The sequence below is a fragment of the Mastomys coucha genome, unplaced genomic scaffold (genome assembly GCF_008632895.1).
Source record: "Mastomys coucha isolate ucsf_1 unplaced genomic scaffold, UCSF_Mcou_1 pScaffold13, whole genome shotgun sequence".
Lineage (NCBI taxonomy): Eukaryota > Metazoa > Chordata > Mammalia > Rodentia > Muridae > Mastomys > Mastomys coucha.
In genome coordinates, this window is record NW_022196895.1 from 33,819,448 (window position 1) to 33,837,084 (window position 17,637).

Consider the following 17,637-nt stretch of genomic DNA (forward strand, 5'->3'; position numbering starts at 1 on the left):
TGTGTGTGTATGTGGTGTTTTGCTGAGAATTGAACCCAAGGCCTCAAACATGTTAACTACTGAGTTGTTATACCCCAATATTCACATATTCTCTCTCTCTCTCTCTCTCTCTCTCTCTCTCTCTCTCTCTCTCTCTCCAATATATAATACATATATATATATATACATATACATGTATATGTATATATATATATACATATATATATATATATATATGTATATATATATATTTGGGTTTTTTCCTGAGACAGGGTTTCTCTGAGTAGCCTTGGCTGTCCTGGAACTCACTCTGTAGACCAGGCTGGCTTCGAACTCAGAAATCTGCCTGCCTCTGCCTCCCAAGTGCTGGGATTAAAGGCGTGAACCACCACCACCCTGCTCCCCAGTATTATACGTGACTGAACTCCTGATCCAACTTCCACCTCCCAGCTGATGAGAACAGAAGCATGGGCTACCCATGCCTGGTTTCTGTACTTGGATCTAACCTAGGGCTCGGTGTGCGTGAGCTGAGATGATTGAATTTAGTTGTCAAGCTGACAAAGTGTAGACTATTCTAGAGAGGGTTTTGGGGTTTTTTTTTTTTTTTTTTTTTTTTTTTTTTTTTTTTGGTTTTGGGTTTTCAAGGCAGGGTGTCTCTGTGTAGCCCTGGCTGGAACTCACTCTGTAGACCAGGCTGTAGAGAGTCTTAATTAGGGATTGCCTAGATCAGGTTGGCCTGTGAGCATTTCTGTGGGAAATGATCCTGATTGTGTTAATTTGGGTGATTAGAACCCACCTCTGGGGTTGGTGACATACCTTAGAGAGAAGGTCCTGTATGATTTTAAGAGTGGAGAAAGTGAGCCGATAAAAAGACTCATGTATGACTTCATCCCTCTCAGCCCTTGACTGTGGGTGAAACGTGACCAGCAAGCTCAGATTCCTCTGGCTGTGAATTCCCTGATTTGATGGACTAGAACTTGGAATTCTGAGCTAGCAGAACCTTTCCCCCTCTAGTCTGAATTGTCACAATGTTCTATCTCAGCAACAGAAACAAAACTAAGACACTTGGCGAGCACTCTATGAGCTGAAGTATATCTGCAGTCCATCATTTTAAAAATTATGTTTCGATTTGCAGTTGATTGACTTTACATATGGAGAACCTAACAGATACAAATGGCCAACTAAAGATACAGGGAGTATATGTATATTGTACATGTTTGCATGTATGTGTCCTTACTTATACATATACACATGCATATGCATATGTGTATGTACATCATTTAATGAGCCTTTTGAGAGCAGGTTGTGGATATTGTGCTTTGTTAGTTCTAAATATCTTGTTATGTATTTCCTAAGAACAAAAACATTCTTTAAAATAATCTTATTTCAGTCTTAAGTCAGAAAATTCCATTGATACAATATGCCTACCTCATCTACAATCTGTGTTGAAATTTTACCATTATTTATTCATTCATTCATTTTTACTTCTTTACATTTATTTTATTTTTATTGGTTTTACCTGAATATATGTATGTGTGTCACATGCATGCCTGGTGGCCCAAGGAGGTCAGACAAAAAGAATTGGGTCCCCTGGAACTGAAGTCACAGACAGTTGTAAGGGGCCATGTGGGTGCTGGAAACTGAATGGGTCCTCTGCAAGAGCAACAAATGCTCTTGCTGCTGAGCCATCTTTCCAGCCCAATATTTACTTATTTTAGTATGTGTATGGCATATTTGTATGTGTGGAGGGGTGTGCTTATACATGTCAGGGGAATGGCCTTAGCCACTCTCTATCTTATTTTTTGAGAGTCTTTCACTAGACCTGGAGCTCATCATTTTTTTGACAAGACTGGATGCCCAGCAAGCCCCCAACATTTCCTATCTTTGCCCACCAAGTGTAGGGTGATGGGTATCCATATGCATAGAGAATAGTTAGCCTGGGGTGGGTGCATGGGTCAGCAGGTAAGCACACTTGTGGCACAAGCCTGATGAATTAAATTCGAATCTCAACACCCACATTAAAATCAAGATGTGGAGAACACACCTGGAGTACACTGTGCACTGGTAGGAACGAGAGACTGCCCCATTGTGGGAGGGAGAGTTATATTCTGACCATCCCCCCCCACACACACACACACATGTTCTCCACACACACACAACACACACGTTCACCCCTCCACACACACACACACCACACACAGAGAGAGGAGGGCAGATAAATTATAATTTCAAAAATTATCTTTAAAAGAAAACCCCTTATCCACCAAGCTATCTTCCTAGCTCCTCCCTGTTATTTTTATGCTGGTGGGGTTTTGGTTTTGGTTTTTTTTGGGTTTTGTTTTTGATTTGTTTTTGAGTCCAGGATTACATGTTACATTTAGTCATTGTGTGTCTTCAGTTCACTGTAGTCTGAAACAGTTCCCCAGCCTTTCTTTGGTTATATGAAACTAAGTTTCTTTGTTTTTTGTTTTTTGTTTTTTTTTTTTTTTTTTTTTTTTTGGCTATTGTTATGTGTAGTTCTGGCTGTCCTGGAACTCACTCTGTAGACCAGGCTGGCCTCAAACTCAGCAATCCACCTGCCTCTGCCTCCCAAGTGCTGGGATTAAAGGCCTGCGCCACCACCCAACTTAGTGAAACTAAGTTTCTAAAGACTCTAAGGCATTTGTTTTACTGGATGTCTTTTCATTTGCCAAACGTTTTCCTGTACTTATATTTAAACTAAGTATTTGGGGCAGTAGTATACTTATTGTCTTTTGTCCTGTCACAAGTTTGTAAACTTAGCTGTCTTAGTTAGAGTTTTATTGCTGTCAAGAGACACCATGACTATGGCAACTCTTATAAAGGAAAACCTTTAATTGAGGATGGATTACAGTTTCAGAGGTTTAGTCCATTATCATCATGGTGGGAAACATGGCAGCATGCAGGCAGACAAGGTGCTGGAGAAGGAGCTGAAAATTCTGTATCTTGATACACAAGCAGCAATAGGAGACCATATGCCACACTGGGCATAAATTGAGCATAGGAGACCTCAGAGCCCACTCCCCACAGTGACATACTTCCTCCAACAAAGCCACACCTACTCCAACAAGGCCATACCTCCTAATAGTGCCACTCCCTATGGGCCAAGCATTCAAACATGAGTCTCTGGGCCATTCCTATTCAAACCACCACATTAGCATATTAAAACATTTATTGTTTCATTAGTTTTGTGAGTCAGGGACCTTTTCTGGATGCCTCTGCCTCAAGTTTTAACAAGGCTGAAATCAAGGCACCACTTTGGGCAATTTTCTTACACAGTTATGGCAAACTTTAGTTCCTACCAGTTTGCTGGAATGAGGCCCCAAGTTTGCTGCCCATTAGCAGGAGATCTGACTTAGTTGTTTGTTATGTGGGCTGTCTGTTATCTGGGCTGTCTGTTATGTGGACTGTTATGTGGACTGTCTGTTATGTGGACTGTCCATTATGTGAACTGTCCATTATGTGGACTGTCTGTTATGTGGACTGTCTGTTATATGGACTGTCTGTTATGTGGACTGTCTGTTATGGACTGTCTGTTATGTGGGCTGTCTGTTATATGGACTGTCTGTTATGTGGACTGTTGTGTAATGTGGACTGTCTGTTATGTGGGCTGTCTGTTATGTGGACTGTTGTGTAATGTGAACTGTCTGTTATGTGTGCTACCTAACAGCTCCACCATGACAGCTAGCTTCCATCAGAACAAGTAAAGGAGGGAGCCAGAGAGGGAAAATGTGATAGATTCCACAATGCTTATGTGAACCCCAGTTTGAAGTGACACGTGTTACTGTAAATATGTTCAGATCATTACAAACAAAATCATTTAGTCCTGCCCACACTCAGGAGAGATGATTTTCAGTCCACTTCTAACGGTTTTCTGTGTTCTAAGGGGAACTTCCCTTCTCTTTTGTCTATTCATTTATGGTCGTGTATCTTTCCAGTAATATTATTATTCCATTACTGCTGTACTTTATTTTGATCTCAAATTGCTCTGGATATTTGTTTTGTTTTGTTTGGGAAGTCTTGTTTGTTGTTACTGCTGCTGCTGTTATTCTTGTTGCTTGTTTTGGTTTGGTTTGGTTTGAGACAGGGTTTCTCTGTATAGCCCTGCCTGTCCTGGAATTCACTCTGTAAACCAGGCTGGTCTTGAACTTAGAGATCCACTTGCCTCTGCCTCTAGAATGCATTAATGTCATGTGCCACCACTGCCCCGCTTAATTGCTCTAGGTTTTTCCCATAAGAACCTCTTGAAGCTGATCCCCGTGTCCCTTTGCCATGCTGGCTGGCATCGTTTTTCTTGAGCCATTCCTTATATTCAGCTATAGGAGATATCCCAGGCTCACCTCGTACTTGGCCTGCTCCAGTCCTGAAATAGACCCTCTTACCTGAATCTGAACTTCCTGCCTCTTTTTATGGGGGAATAACACTTAGGACTTAAGATACGGATGGTGTGTGCTCACTCCTGGTGGGCTACCACTATTTCTAGGCACTTTCAGCAGGCAGAGCCAGGGAACACTAAAGCAGGACCATCCCTCTAACCGTCCACACACCCTTGAAACGATAGCATCACACTGATGCCTTTCAGGTTCTTCTCGCCCTTCTCCCTTTCCTCCAGATTTTCTTTCCCAACAGAGCATGACTGCTAAGGTCATGCACATAATCACTCTTGGCTCAATCTTGTAGATACAGAAAGTAGTTTCTGAATTGCCACACCCATACCAATGAGAAAAAAATCATCATCTAATTTGCTTGTAATTGAGGGAATGTGTGCAGAGTCCCTTGTTAAAAGATTGCTTATAGTATTCATCTGAAGTGAGTTAAGCTTATCTGTTTGGTTTATATGCAGTTTTAGAATTTTTCTACATCCTTATTGATTTGTTTTTGTTGTTGATGTTGCAGCTGCTGTTTGGGTGTTTCTGGTTTTTGGTTTTTGTGAGGTTTTAAAGTTATTTAAAACCCTGTCTCGAAAATAAACAACAAAAAGTTATTTAAATATTTTATTTTTATTTTATGTGAATAGGTGTTCTTTTTACATGTATGTCTGTACATGATGTGTATGTTAGTGCTGGGAATTGAACTCAGGTCCTCCAGAAGATCAACCCGTGGTCTTAACCACTGTGCTATCTCTCTATCCCTCTTGCCTTTTGGTTTTGTTAAGCAAGCTCTCTTGTGGTCTAGACTCTCTTGAGACTTGGTTCATAACTAAGGATGACCTTGAACTTCTGATGCTCCTGCCTCTGCCTGAGTGCTGGGATCACAGACATTTGCTGCCACATTGGGCATCATGTGGGTCTGGAGATAGAAACTAGGGTTTCCTAAAACTAGGTTTCCTAAAACTAGGGTTTTATCAACTGGACCACATCCACTTGTATCTTCTGAGAACATAAAATATTAAATTAGTTAAAGTCAAAGCATAAAAGCAAGAATACAGAGGGTGGGAGATGACTGCTCAGTGGTTAACAGCATTGGCTGCTCCTCCAGAGGACAGGAGTACTCACAAAGTACTCACAAGGCTCCCAGGGCATCTGATGTCTTCATGGGCTATGAACACATGCAATGTACAGACATACATTCAGACAAACACTTAAAATAAAAATAAATAATAAAAAAGAGTCCTCAAGGAATTATAACTCCTCCCTGCCCCTTCTGCCTTATATTACTACATGCTTTAGATGGCTCCATTCATTTCTGATTTACCTTCCTGTATTTCTCTTTTTTAAAAAAAAAAACACCCACCTATGTTTACATTTTTTTTGCTTCCTCTCATTGGACCTCTCATGATAAAAAAATTCCTCTCATAATAAAAATGAATAGCCGGGCGGTGGTAGTGCACGCCATTAATCCCAGCACTTGGGAGGCAGAGGCAGGCGGATTTCTGAGTTAGAGGCCAGCCTGGTCTATAGAGTGAGTTCTGGGACAGCCAAGGCTACACAGAGAAACCCTGTCTCGAAAAAATAAAATAAAATAAAAATGAATAAATAAATAATCTTCTTACAGTTTAAATAACACCAACCTCCTAAAAATAGTTCAGAGATAAGTCAGCCCTGAGAAACTGCATAAAGCACTAACTTTGTTGATAACCCTTCACTGTACACACCGCTTTGTAGATAACAGATGAGTTAAAAGATAATGACCAGTTGCATGGTTTCTTCCAACATCTGTCAGTGATTGGTCACTGTTCATGTTAATTATTCTGTGCACGGGCAACAGAACATCTAACTGTGGTGCCCCTTTTGTCTTCTGATGACAAACTCACATAGTATTACATTTTGGGGGGATTTTATTCATTATATGTGTATAAGTGTATGCCAGAATGTATGTCTGTGCACCATCTGCATAAAGTGCCCACAGTACCCAGAAAAGGGAATTGGAACCCCTGGGGCTGGAGTTACTTGCCATATGTGTGCTAGAAATCAAACTGTTGTTCTCTGGAAAAGCCGCCAGTACTCTTAAGCACTGAGCCATCTCTCCAGCCCCATGACCCCACATGGCATTTTTACAATACTATACAAAGGGAGTTAGTCAATGAAGAAAGGTGATGGTGTTCTCAGTGAAATTGGAGCTGAATGTGAATGGAGTTATAGAGGACAGAGCTGGCTGTGGAATGTCACCATGCTGGCCCTGGGTATCTCTACATACAATGTTGGTTAGGAATCCTGCTCAGATGACAACTGGTCCTGGGACATTACTGCTTGTTATGCAGAAGACACATGGGATAAAGCAAATGACGCATCGTGTTTTCAAATCTCAGGGTGCAGAGATGGCTCTGTGGCTAAGAGCTTGCTAGACAATTTTGAGGACCCGTGTTCAGAGCTCAGCACCTATGTAAATGGCATGCTCGCGCATGTCGTTGTAATTCCAGTGCTGAGGAGGATAAGGCCATGCAGGAGGGTCACTGGGACTTGCCAGCCACCAGCATAAGGCTAGATTCCGCAAGAAAGTCTACCTCAAAGGAAGAAGTCAGAGTGTTATCGAGCAAGACACCAGACATTCTCTGGGTTCCAAGAATGTGCATGCTCAGGTGCACATACACACATGCACATGCACCCAAAGCTTAGTAAAGCTGAATGTATAAACACGGATAAAGGAAGTAGCTGTGACAGGAAGGACAGGACAAGGCTACTCCCAGAGAAGTCCTGCCAGCAGAACCCCTCACCTTAAAGGGATTCTCAGAGAGAAATCTCACAGCATTGAAAACTAAGTGAATAAATCTGGAAATGAATCCAAATGCAGAAAGAATATGGCAGTCTGCTTTATAAATTATTTTCATTCTTTATTACAAGTAGCCCTTTAATTTTCAGTAGTCCTATTTTTAAAATGTTGAATCATGTTAAATATCCATTTTACTGTTTGTTTCCATATAAATGTGTTAAACTAACAATAAGAATTTTTAGAATTTTAACAAAAAAATGTTACAAGGTCACAGAATGATGATATATTTTCCACTGATTATTAAGATTAATTTCTACAGTTTCAGCTCACACAGATACACTTGAAGTCCCGTGGTGTTGTGTAAGGTGAGGACAGCCAGTATGAGCTGTTGTGTACTTTGCCTTTAAAATTCACTGGCTTTATTGAAGCATAACTTATGTACATTAAAAGTTAACCTCTTAAAATTGTACAGCTCACTGAGCTGTGTAATTTTATACATCTGTGTAACCACTGCCCCAATAAACACATAGTATATCTCTGCAACCTTCAGAAGTCCCCTCCCAGCCAGCCCTCTGCAGTCAATTCCCCCCATCCCCAGCTCCTGGCAGTGACTGATCGGCTATTATAAAGCAGCAGCTCTGCCCCTTCTGGGAGTTCCTCTAAGTGGAATTTCATACCATGTGCTTCTTTTGTGTACACCGTCCTTTGCTCAGTGATTTTGAAATCCGTCCGTGGTGTTGTGTGTATATAGGGTATCGGCAGCTTGCTTCTTTGCATTCCTCTGCAGTATTATGTTGTATGGAAACAAATATGTACGCATATATATTAGCCATATATAAGTAATTTGTTTATTTATTTCTGATAAGTACTCAAAAGCAGGATTTAAGCTGAGCATGATGGCACATGCTGGTAATCCCAGACTCTGGGAGGTGAAGGCAGGAGCTCAACCTGGGGTTGAAGCTTATTTTCAATTACATAGTTCCAGGCCAGCCTGTACTACTCAAACCTCTCTTAAAAATACTAGCAACAGTGACAAAAGCAGGATTGCCTGTCGACATGAGAAGTATGCACTTCACTCTATAAGAAACTAAAACTATTTTCAAAGCTGTGGAATGGCTTTATGTTCCTACTGAAAATGTACAAAGTATTCTGCCTCATGTCATCACCAGCCTGTCCTGCTGCCAAACTTGTGTCTTACACATGCTAGTAAATACACAGTACTATCTCACTGTGTTTACACATCCTAGTAAATACACAGTACTATCTCACTGTGTTTACACATTCTAGTAAATACACAGGACAATCTCACTGTGTTTACACATCCTAGTAAATACACAGTACTATCTCACTGTGTTTACACTTCCTAGTAAATACACAGTACTATCTCACTGTGTTTCCAATTGGAGTCTCCTTATTGACTACAGTTACTAAGTGTGTTCTCCTGCTATATTTTCTTGAGCTAACAGCTCAAATCTTTCACTCCCCTTTGACTTATTTGATCATCTTCTTAAAACTGAATTATGGAAGCTTTTAAAAATGTATCCTGTGTGTGACTTCATCTGCTCACAGGTGTCCTGTGGGCTTCTTGTCCCAGATGTAGACCTGTATTTTTATTTCCTTTATAGTACTTGGAAGAGACACTTGAATTTTGATAAAACCCCAACCTATTTGGACGTTCATTTATGAATGAAGTGAGACATGGGATCAACCCAAGGCCTCATTCATGACAGAGAAGTGTTCAACCTGTGAGCTACACTTCCAGCCCCTTTGAGTTTGCATTGTTCTGCTTAAGAAGTCTGTGCCTACTGAAAACACAACTTCCATCTGTACCCTCTTCTAGGGCCTTTGAAGATTTATTATTTATAATGTGGTCTCAGATCAGTTTTGAGTTGATGTTTATGTTAGGTATGGGACAAGAATTAAAGTTCATTTTTCTGAAGGAAAAACCCACACACACAACCAAAAAGGAAAGAGAGAGAGAGAGAGAGAGAGAGAGAGAGAGAGAGAGAGAGAGAGAGAGAGAGAGAGAGAGAGAGAGAACCAGGCAGTAGTGGTACACTCCTTTAATCCCTGCACTTGGGAAGCAGAGGCAGGTAGATCTCTAAGTTCAAAGCCAGCCTGGTCTATAGAGCAAGTTCCAGGATAGCCTGGGCTACACAGACAAAACAAACCCCATGCCAAAAAAAAAAAACAAAAACAAAAACAAAAAAAACAAAAAAATAAAAAACAGAGAACATGACTTTTGGAGGATGTAAGGGGACAGCAGACAACTATGGAAGAAGTTAGAGGGAGGAGTGAGGGTGGATATGATAGAAATATATGAACGTATTGCATTCTAAAAGAATTAATAAAAATACACATTTTAAGAGGAGACATAATTAATTTTTCACAAACCTTATGTCTCAATTTACTTTTTGTTGTTGTGCTAAATCACTAATCAAAACCAACTTGAGGAGGAAAGAGCTTATTTCAGCTTATAAGTTACAGTCCATTACTGGGGGAAAGAGCAAGACAGAGACTGAAGCAGAAGCCATGGAGGGATGCTGCTTATTGTCTTGTTCATCATGCCTTGCTCAACTTGCTGTTTTTAAACCCAGGACCAGTCCATGGGTGGTGCCACCCATAGAGAGCTGGCCCTCCAACATCAATCATTAAAAAAGAAAATGCCTCCCATAGACTTACATAGACCCCCATAGACTGACATGGTGGGGGAATAGTCTTGATTAAAGTTCTCTCTTCCTAAATGGCTAAAGGCTTGTGACAAGTTGACACTTGGAACCTGGACCCTTAATTACTCATGGTATTTTTGGTAGATGTGGTAGTTTGAGTGACAATGGCCCCCCTAGGCTCATACATTTGTATGTTTGGTCCCCACTGGACAGTTAGTGGAACTGTTTGAGAAGCATTAGGGGGTGTGGTCTCACCAGAGTAGGCCTGTCGCTGGGGGTAGGCTTTGAGATTTCAAAAGGCCAGTTCTCTCTCCACCTGTGAATCAGGGTGTGAAGCTCTCTGCAACTGCTGCAGTAGCATGCCTGTCTGCTTCCTTCCATAATGAAAATAGACTACCCTCTCAAACAGTAAGCAAGCCCCCAGTTAAATGTTCTCTTTCATAAGAGTTGTCCTGGACATGGTAATTCTTCACAGCAATAGAACAATGATAAGACTGTAGACTCCTTGGGATTTCTAAACACCCAAACATGTTCTCTTACGAACAAATCGTCGTTTTATTTCTGCCTTTTCTCTGTTACTCCTTTCTTTTTCTTGCCCTACTCCATTAGCTAGGAATTCTAGGAAAAAATTTAGTAGAAATGGTGTGAGTAGGTGTCCCTCCTTTGTTTTTGATCTTTTCTACAAGAATGCATTTGGTTTTTATCCATTAAAGTTCCATTGACACTTTTTAGCTGATTTGAGAAGTTGCCCTGGTTTATTGAGGGTTTTTGTTATGAATAAGTTAGTATTAACTTCTGCTAAATGCTTTTCTACATGTGCTAGATGCTCATATCCCTTCTATATGTATTTTGTTGTATGCTGGGTAGGTACTGTGACCCTCCTAGAAGTACAGCTTCAGAGTGGACATAGGAGATCCTCAGAATCATATCAGTGAACTTGGGGTATGACTGAGAGACCCTGCCTCAATGAATGAGATGAAAGAGCAGCTAAAGACAACCCCATATCACCTCTGGACCTACACATGCACACACACACACACACACACACACACACACACACACACACGTGCACACATACACACATGCACACACACATGTATGCAAAACATATATGCACATGCACATCACACACAATGAGGGCTGAAGAGCTTGGTTCAGTGGTTAAGAGCATTTGTTGCTCTTGCAGAGTACCTGAATTCAGTTCCTAGAACCCACGTGGTGGCTCACAGCCATTTATAACTCCAATGCCAGGGAATCTGATGCTGGCCTCTGACCTCTGTAGGCACCGGGAAAGCACACATGCAGGTAAAATACTTATACACATAGAATAAAAATAAACCTTTATTTAATTTGAAAACTTTCCAAAACATTTATCTGATAATTCATATCTAGCATATCCAAAGACTTCTAAAATTTCAAAATTTATAATAAGTCCTAAGATTCAGTTATAAGTACACAGGGCAGATATGATGGCAGTGCCCTGTGTGTGCATGGAAAGTTGTCGTAATAAAGCCATTTACCTTGGCTTTCCAATAAAAATAAAACCAAATTTAAAAAATGGTCAAAAGACAAACTGCTCTGAAAAAAATGCATGGATGACAAGCCAGATAGATACTCAGTGTCACTCACCCATTGTAGATATGCAAATGACAACTACAGTAAGACACACAGGGCTATTTAAAACCTGGTGCATAAGTCCAAGTGAGGGTGTGAATGTCAAACACTGCTGGTGGGAATGCAAAATGGTACAGCTCTCTGGAAAAGTCTGATGGTTTCTATAAAACTAAACGTGCGTGTGCACCCGTGTGTGGGGGGGGTGCTTGTGTGTGTGTGTAATCTATAACTTTATAGTTATTAATTTGAATGAAATCCAATTTATGATGTTTCCTTTATGAATCTATTTCCCTATAGATCATGCTTTTGCTGAGAACTGTTCAAATGTCTCAAATCCTAAAGATTTTTCTTCTATTTTTCCTTCTAAAAGTTTCATCTTCTTAATGACTTTTTAAATTTCATTGTTGTCTGTTGTAATGGCTCTCTTTTCATCTCTGATTTTAATAATTTGAGTGATTGCTCTCTTTTGGTTAATTTGGCTAAGGATTTGTTTATCTCATTTATCTTTTCAAAGGACCAACCCTTTTCATTGATTCTTTGTGTTTTATCCATCTCATTTTCATCATTTCTGCCCTGATTAATAATTATTTCTTTATTTAATATTATTTAAATATTAATAACCAATATTATTTCTGTCTATCTAGTAACTTGGGGTTTCAGTTATTCTTGTTTTTTCAAGGCCCTAAGCTGTGTCATTAAATTACTTATTTGAGGGTTCTCTGATTCTTTTGCTTTCTTTCTTTTTATAAAGATTTATTTTTTGTATGTAAGTACACTGTAGCTTTCTTCAGACACACCAGAAGAGGGCATCAGATCTCATTACAGATGGTTGTGAGCAACCATATGGTTGCTGGGATTTGAACTCAGGACCTTCAGAAGTGCAGTCAGTTTTTTTTTTCAGTCAGTGTTCTTAACCACTGAGCCATCTCTCCAGCCCTCTCTGATACTTTCTTAAAAGTCTATTTTTTAAAATTATTACTTCTGATTATGCATAGGTAGGTACACGTGCTTCTGCATGTGGCCATGTGCACACAAATGCCCTTACCTGCAGAACCCTGATGCTCCAGACCCCCTGGAGCTTGAGTTAAAGATGGTTGTGAGCTGGGCAGTGGTGGTGCACGCCTTTAATCTCAGCACTTGGGAGGCAGAGGCAGGTAGATTTCAGAGTTCAAGGCCAACCTGGTCTACAGAGTGAGTCCAGGACAGCCAGGGCTACACAGAGAAACTCTGCCTCAAAAAAAAAAAAAAATTAAAAAAAAGAAAAAAAGATGGTTGTGAGTTGCCTTATATGGAGGCTGGGAACCAAACTTAGGTCCCCCAAAAGGACGGCAATTGCTCTCAACTGTTAAGCCTTCTCTCCAGCCCCTCTTTGATTTTTTTTTTTTTAATGCAAGTGCTTATAGCTATAGACTTCCTTCTTAGAACTGCTTTCATTATATTCAATAGGTTTTGATATGTTGAGTTGTGTTTTCTTTGCAATCAATTCAGGATTATTTGCTCTTTGTTTGAGACAGAACGTAACAGAGCCAGGGTAACTCCAGTAAATGTTTCTTTCTTGGTTTCTTCAGTGGCCCATTTGTCGTTGAGTAGAGTGTTGTTTGATCTCTGACTTTGTGGGTGTTCTATGATTCCTTCTAGTGACAATTTGGGAGGGGGTGTAGGTTTTAAATTTTTTATTACTATTAATGTGCATGTATACATGATGTGTGTGCATATATGTTTGCAGATCAAGTTGGATCCCCTAAAGCTTGGGTAGCAGGTGTTTATGAGCCCCCCACACACAGTGTGGGTGCTGAGACTCAAACTCAAGTTCTCTGCAAGAGCAACAAATGCTCTTAATTGCTGAGCCATCTCTCTAGTCCCTTGATTTTTAGTTTTATCCACTGTGGTTAGACAGAATACAAGATGTATTTCAGTTTTCTTGTATTTTTTAAAATCTCCTTTAATATATGATCCATTTTAGAGAAAATTCCACCGGCACTTGAGAAGAAGGTTCATTATGCAGTGTTTGGGTTATATGGATGGATATGGGGTCCATTTGATCTAAGGTCGTCTGTACCATCTAACCCAGATGCTTCTCTATTTCTGTCAGAGTGGCCTGTCTGTTGGTGATGTTACCCGCTGTTGTGTTGGGGTTAATCTGTGACTTTATATTTAGTAGTATTTGTTATATGAAATTGAGAATATTTGTATTCTGTGTGTATGTCTAAAACCGTAATGTCCTGTTTATTGGTTATTCGCTTGACCTGTGTGAACTGAACTTTATTTCTCCTTACTAGCTTTGGTTTGAAATCTATTTGGTCAAATATAAAAAGAACAACATCCCCAGGCAGTGGTGGCGCACGCCTTTAATCCCAGAAACTTGGGAGGCAGAGGCAGGTGGATTTCTGAGTTCGAGACCAGCCTGGTCTACAGAGTGAGTTCCAGGACAGCCAGGGCTACACAGAGAAACCCTGTCTCGAAAAACCAAAAAGAAAAAAAAAAAATAGAGCAACATCTGCCTATTTCTTGGTGCCATTTGCTTGGGAGGTCTTTTTCCACTCTTTCACCCTATGACCTGTCTTTGTTGATGATGAGGTGTGTTTCTCAGAGACAACACACAGATGAATCCTGCGTGTTAATTGAGTGTTAGCCAGTGCCTTTTCATTGGTTAATTGAGACCATTATAAGTCAAATTTACTGAGAGGTATGTACCAATCCTATTGTCTTACAGAATTTTGTAATAGTTGGTGTTTTTACATTCTTCCTTTGCTTAACTAATGATCTAGAGTGGTTTATTATTTCCTGTGCCCTCATGATGTGGTTAGCTTTCCCTTAGTTCAAAGGATTCCTTCGAGAATCTTGTGTAGAGCTTGCTTAATGGTCAAGAATTTATTTTCTTTTTTCTTAAGATTTATTTATTTATTATATGTAAGTACACTGTCGCTGTCTTCAGACACTCCAGAAGAGGGCATCAGATCTCATCATGGATGGTTGTGATCTATCATGTGGTTGCTGGGATTTGAACTCCCGACCTTCAGAAGAGCAGTCGGTGCTCTTAACCGCTGAGCCATCTCTCCAGCCCAAGAATTTCTTTAGCTTTTTGGAAATGGAAACTTTTCCTTTCTCTTTCAATTATGACAGTTTTGCTTGGCATAATAGTCTGTGTTGGCTGTTGTTGACTTTTAGGACTTGAAACACATTTCAAGCCTTCCTAGCTTTTTCAAGTTTCTGTGTTCCTCTCTCACAGCTTCCCATATGCTTTCTTTGCTCTACATATTTAGCATCCTAACTATATTGTAATGCAGGGGTTTCTTTTCTATCTTGTCTGTTTCATGTTTTAAATGCCTCCGGCACCAGAATGGTCCTCTTTCCCCCTAGATTTGGGAAATGTTTCTGCTATGATTTTATTTCAAATGTTTTTCCGTGTCTTTAGCATGAAATCCTTCTCCTTCTTTGCCTATAACCCACAGATTTGGCCCTTGTCTTCTATCCCACAGCTCAGTGCCCCACGTACACTTTCTACCATTTTCTCTCTGTTCATGTCCAGACCTTGTACATTGTCTTCAAGCCCCCACACTTCCCTCCCTTTCATCCTTCCTGTTGGCTTTCCATGGAGCTTTTCAACTTACTGAATTGTTCATTTCCAGTATTTTAATTTAGTTTTCATTCCGTATTTCTCATTATGAAGCTTCAGCTTCATGTCCTAATGTCATCCTCATTTCATTCAGCTCTTCACCTGTGTTCTGTTGTAACACAGGTCTATTTGTGTTCTCTTTGTGCATACTTACAGTCAGCCCTTTGAATTCCTTGTCTGAGATTTCATTTAATTGACTATCACTGGAAGTCATTACTGTGGGGTTAATACCCTTTGAAGAGGTCATGTTGCCATGGTCTTTCATGTTTCTTGTATTTTTTAGATTTACTTATTTAATGTATCTTTATGTGTATGAGTGTTCTATTTGCACATATACCTGCATGACAGAAGAGGCATCAGACAGAAGAGAGCATCAGATCCCATTATAGATGGTTGTAAGCCACCATATAGTTGCTGGGAGTTGAGGTCAGGTCCCCAAATATTACCATTCTTATTCTTGTACTGTGTTTTTGATGTTCAAGAGGGACTAGGTTGTAATGTGTTGAGGTGCCATTTTTCAGCTAGAACTGGCATTCAGGACACCAGGCTTGATCCCCAGTACTCTCCTAAGGATAGAATAACACATGAAAAAATAGTCACTCTCAGAGGACTATGAGCATCCAAATATCACTTGTGAGCCAGCAAGATGGCTCAGTGGGTAAAGGAGCCTGACACCAAGCTTCATGACCTGAGTTCAATCCCTGAGATCCACCTTTGTAGGTTGTCCTCTGAAGCCAATTTGTACATTGTGGCACACACTCAAGGAATGTACACATGTTCATGTATATATGTACATCAATAAGTGTAAAAAAAAACCCACCAATTTTCCTAAGAACCAGTTAGTTTAGGAGGTAAAATGATGGAACTGTGTCAGTGCAAATGGATAAAAAGGAAAGAGGTAAATAGATGCAATCAGGTAACATAAAACCGTCCTGGTCCTTAGGACAGTGGTTCTCAAGCTGTAGGTCATGACCCATTTGGAGTCACATACCAGATTTCCTGCATATCAGATATTTATACTGCAATTCATAACAGTAGCAAACGTAAACAGTTACAACGCAGCAATGAAATAATCTTATGGTTGGAGTCACCACAACATGAGGAACTGTATTAAAGGGTCGCAGCATTAGGAAGGTTGAGAACCACTCACTTAGAAGGATGGGACAGAAGAGACACTATAAACAAGACCAGCCTATTAGACTGAGTGTGGTGATGCACACCTTTAGTCCCAGCATTTGGGAGGCAGAAGCAGGCTGATCTCTGTGCATTCCAGGCCTGCCAGGGCTGCATAGTGAGACCCTGCCTCAAAAGAGAGTCAGAAACAGGGCGGGAGCAAGAACAGAGCAGGAAGGAAATGGCCTACTAAGTTAGCCCTGGGTATGAAATGAAGGAGGAATAAACATGAAGAGACAGGGACCAGATGGGAGAGCACATAGAGCATGAATACCACCCGGCCTCTTGCTAGGCCCAGTCTGTATGCCTCAGCATCCTCCCCTGACTCTCAGACGCTTTTCACAGCCCTGGGCGTCCCTTCCAGAGATGAGCGCTCCTTGCTGGCCACAGTTCTGGATGAGCTCGGGCTGTGTTGGCAGTGCTGTTTTCACCTCCAGTCTACCCTTAAAGGAACCCGGAGTTGGGGGTGCAGTGGGTCGCTGACTATGTAACAGATGCTGGTCTGGTCAGAGAATGACGTGTATTGTAAATGTTACACCGTTGGCTTTGGACTTACTGTCTTTAAGAAGGAGTAGAGTTTGCTTTGAGAAGCACTTTTCTTTTCAGATCAGGTTCACGCTTATAAGGTTTCTTAGGGTTGGTCTATAGGAGCTTTTGCTTTCAGCTAATTTAACCCTACTTCTGAATCTTGACCCTTTTTCTTGATGTGAGTGTCGAGAAGGAATTCAGTTCTATCTGAATGGAAGCTATACAATCATTCTAAGCCCCCCGAGATCTCCAAGAATTCTTCAATTTATATCTCCATGGTGTTCATTCATGTCCAGCTCTAGTGGAATATCAATTTCTGCATGTTGGCAATCAAGGCAATCCTTATCTAAGATCCTTTTTTTAAAACAATTTTAAATTTATGTGCATGCATGCATACACATGTGTGTGTGTGTGCATGCCTCTGTGTGTGTGTGTATGCATGTGTGTGAGTGCATGTGCATGTGTGTGTGTGCGTGTGTGTACGTGTGCATGCCTCTGTGTGTGTGTGTGAAGTTCTATGATAACCTACATGAGTTGACTCTTTCCTTCCACCATGTGGTCCTGGATGATTTCAATCCGATCATCAGGCGGGAAGCAACACCATGGCCAGTCATATTTCCATTTCCTTTTATTGGTTCTGTTGTTTTTGTTGTTGCTGCTGCTGTTGTTATAATGATATAACTTGTGGAACATGATCAAATGCAAAAATTATATATCCTGGAAGTCATGTTAATCTATAGGATGTTCATTTTTAAAATACTTTCACAAATCCCACTGTATATGCACATACCTCAGCCTGAATAATCTGATACATTTATATGCATATACTTTTTTCTTTTCTTTCTTTTTTTTTTCTTTCTTTCTTTTTTTTTTTTTTTTTTTTTTTTTTTT

At 40.4% G+C, this 17,637-nt stretch overlaps 1 protein-coding gene and 1 long non-coding RNA gene across 16 annotated transcripts in view; one reads left to right on the top strand and one right to left on the bottom strand.

Annotated features, from left to right (window-relative positions):
* LOC116087066 overlaps window positions 1–945 on the bottom strand; it is a 9,246-nt gene extending 8,301 nt beyond the window's left edge. Inside the window, exon 1 of the long non-coding RNA XR_004117232.1 lies at window positions 796–945. This is a non-coding gene — a long non-coding RNA (uncharacterized LOC116087066). The remainder of the gene's footprint in view (window positions 1–795) is intronic.
* LOC116087063 (protocadherin gamma-C4) overlaps window positions 1–17,637 on the top strand; it is a 176,646-nt gene that overhangs the window by 113,474 nt on the left and 45,535 nt on the right. The window lies entirely within an intron of this gene.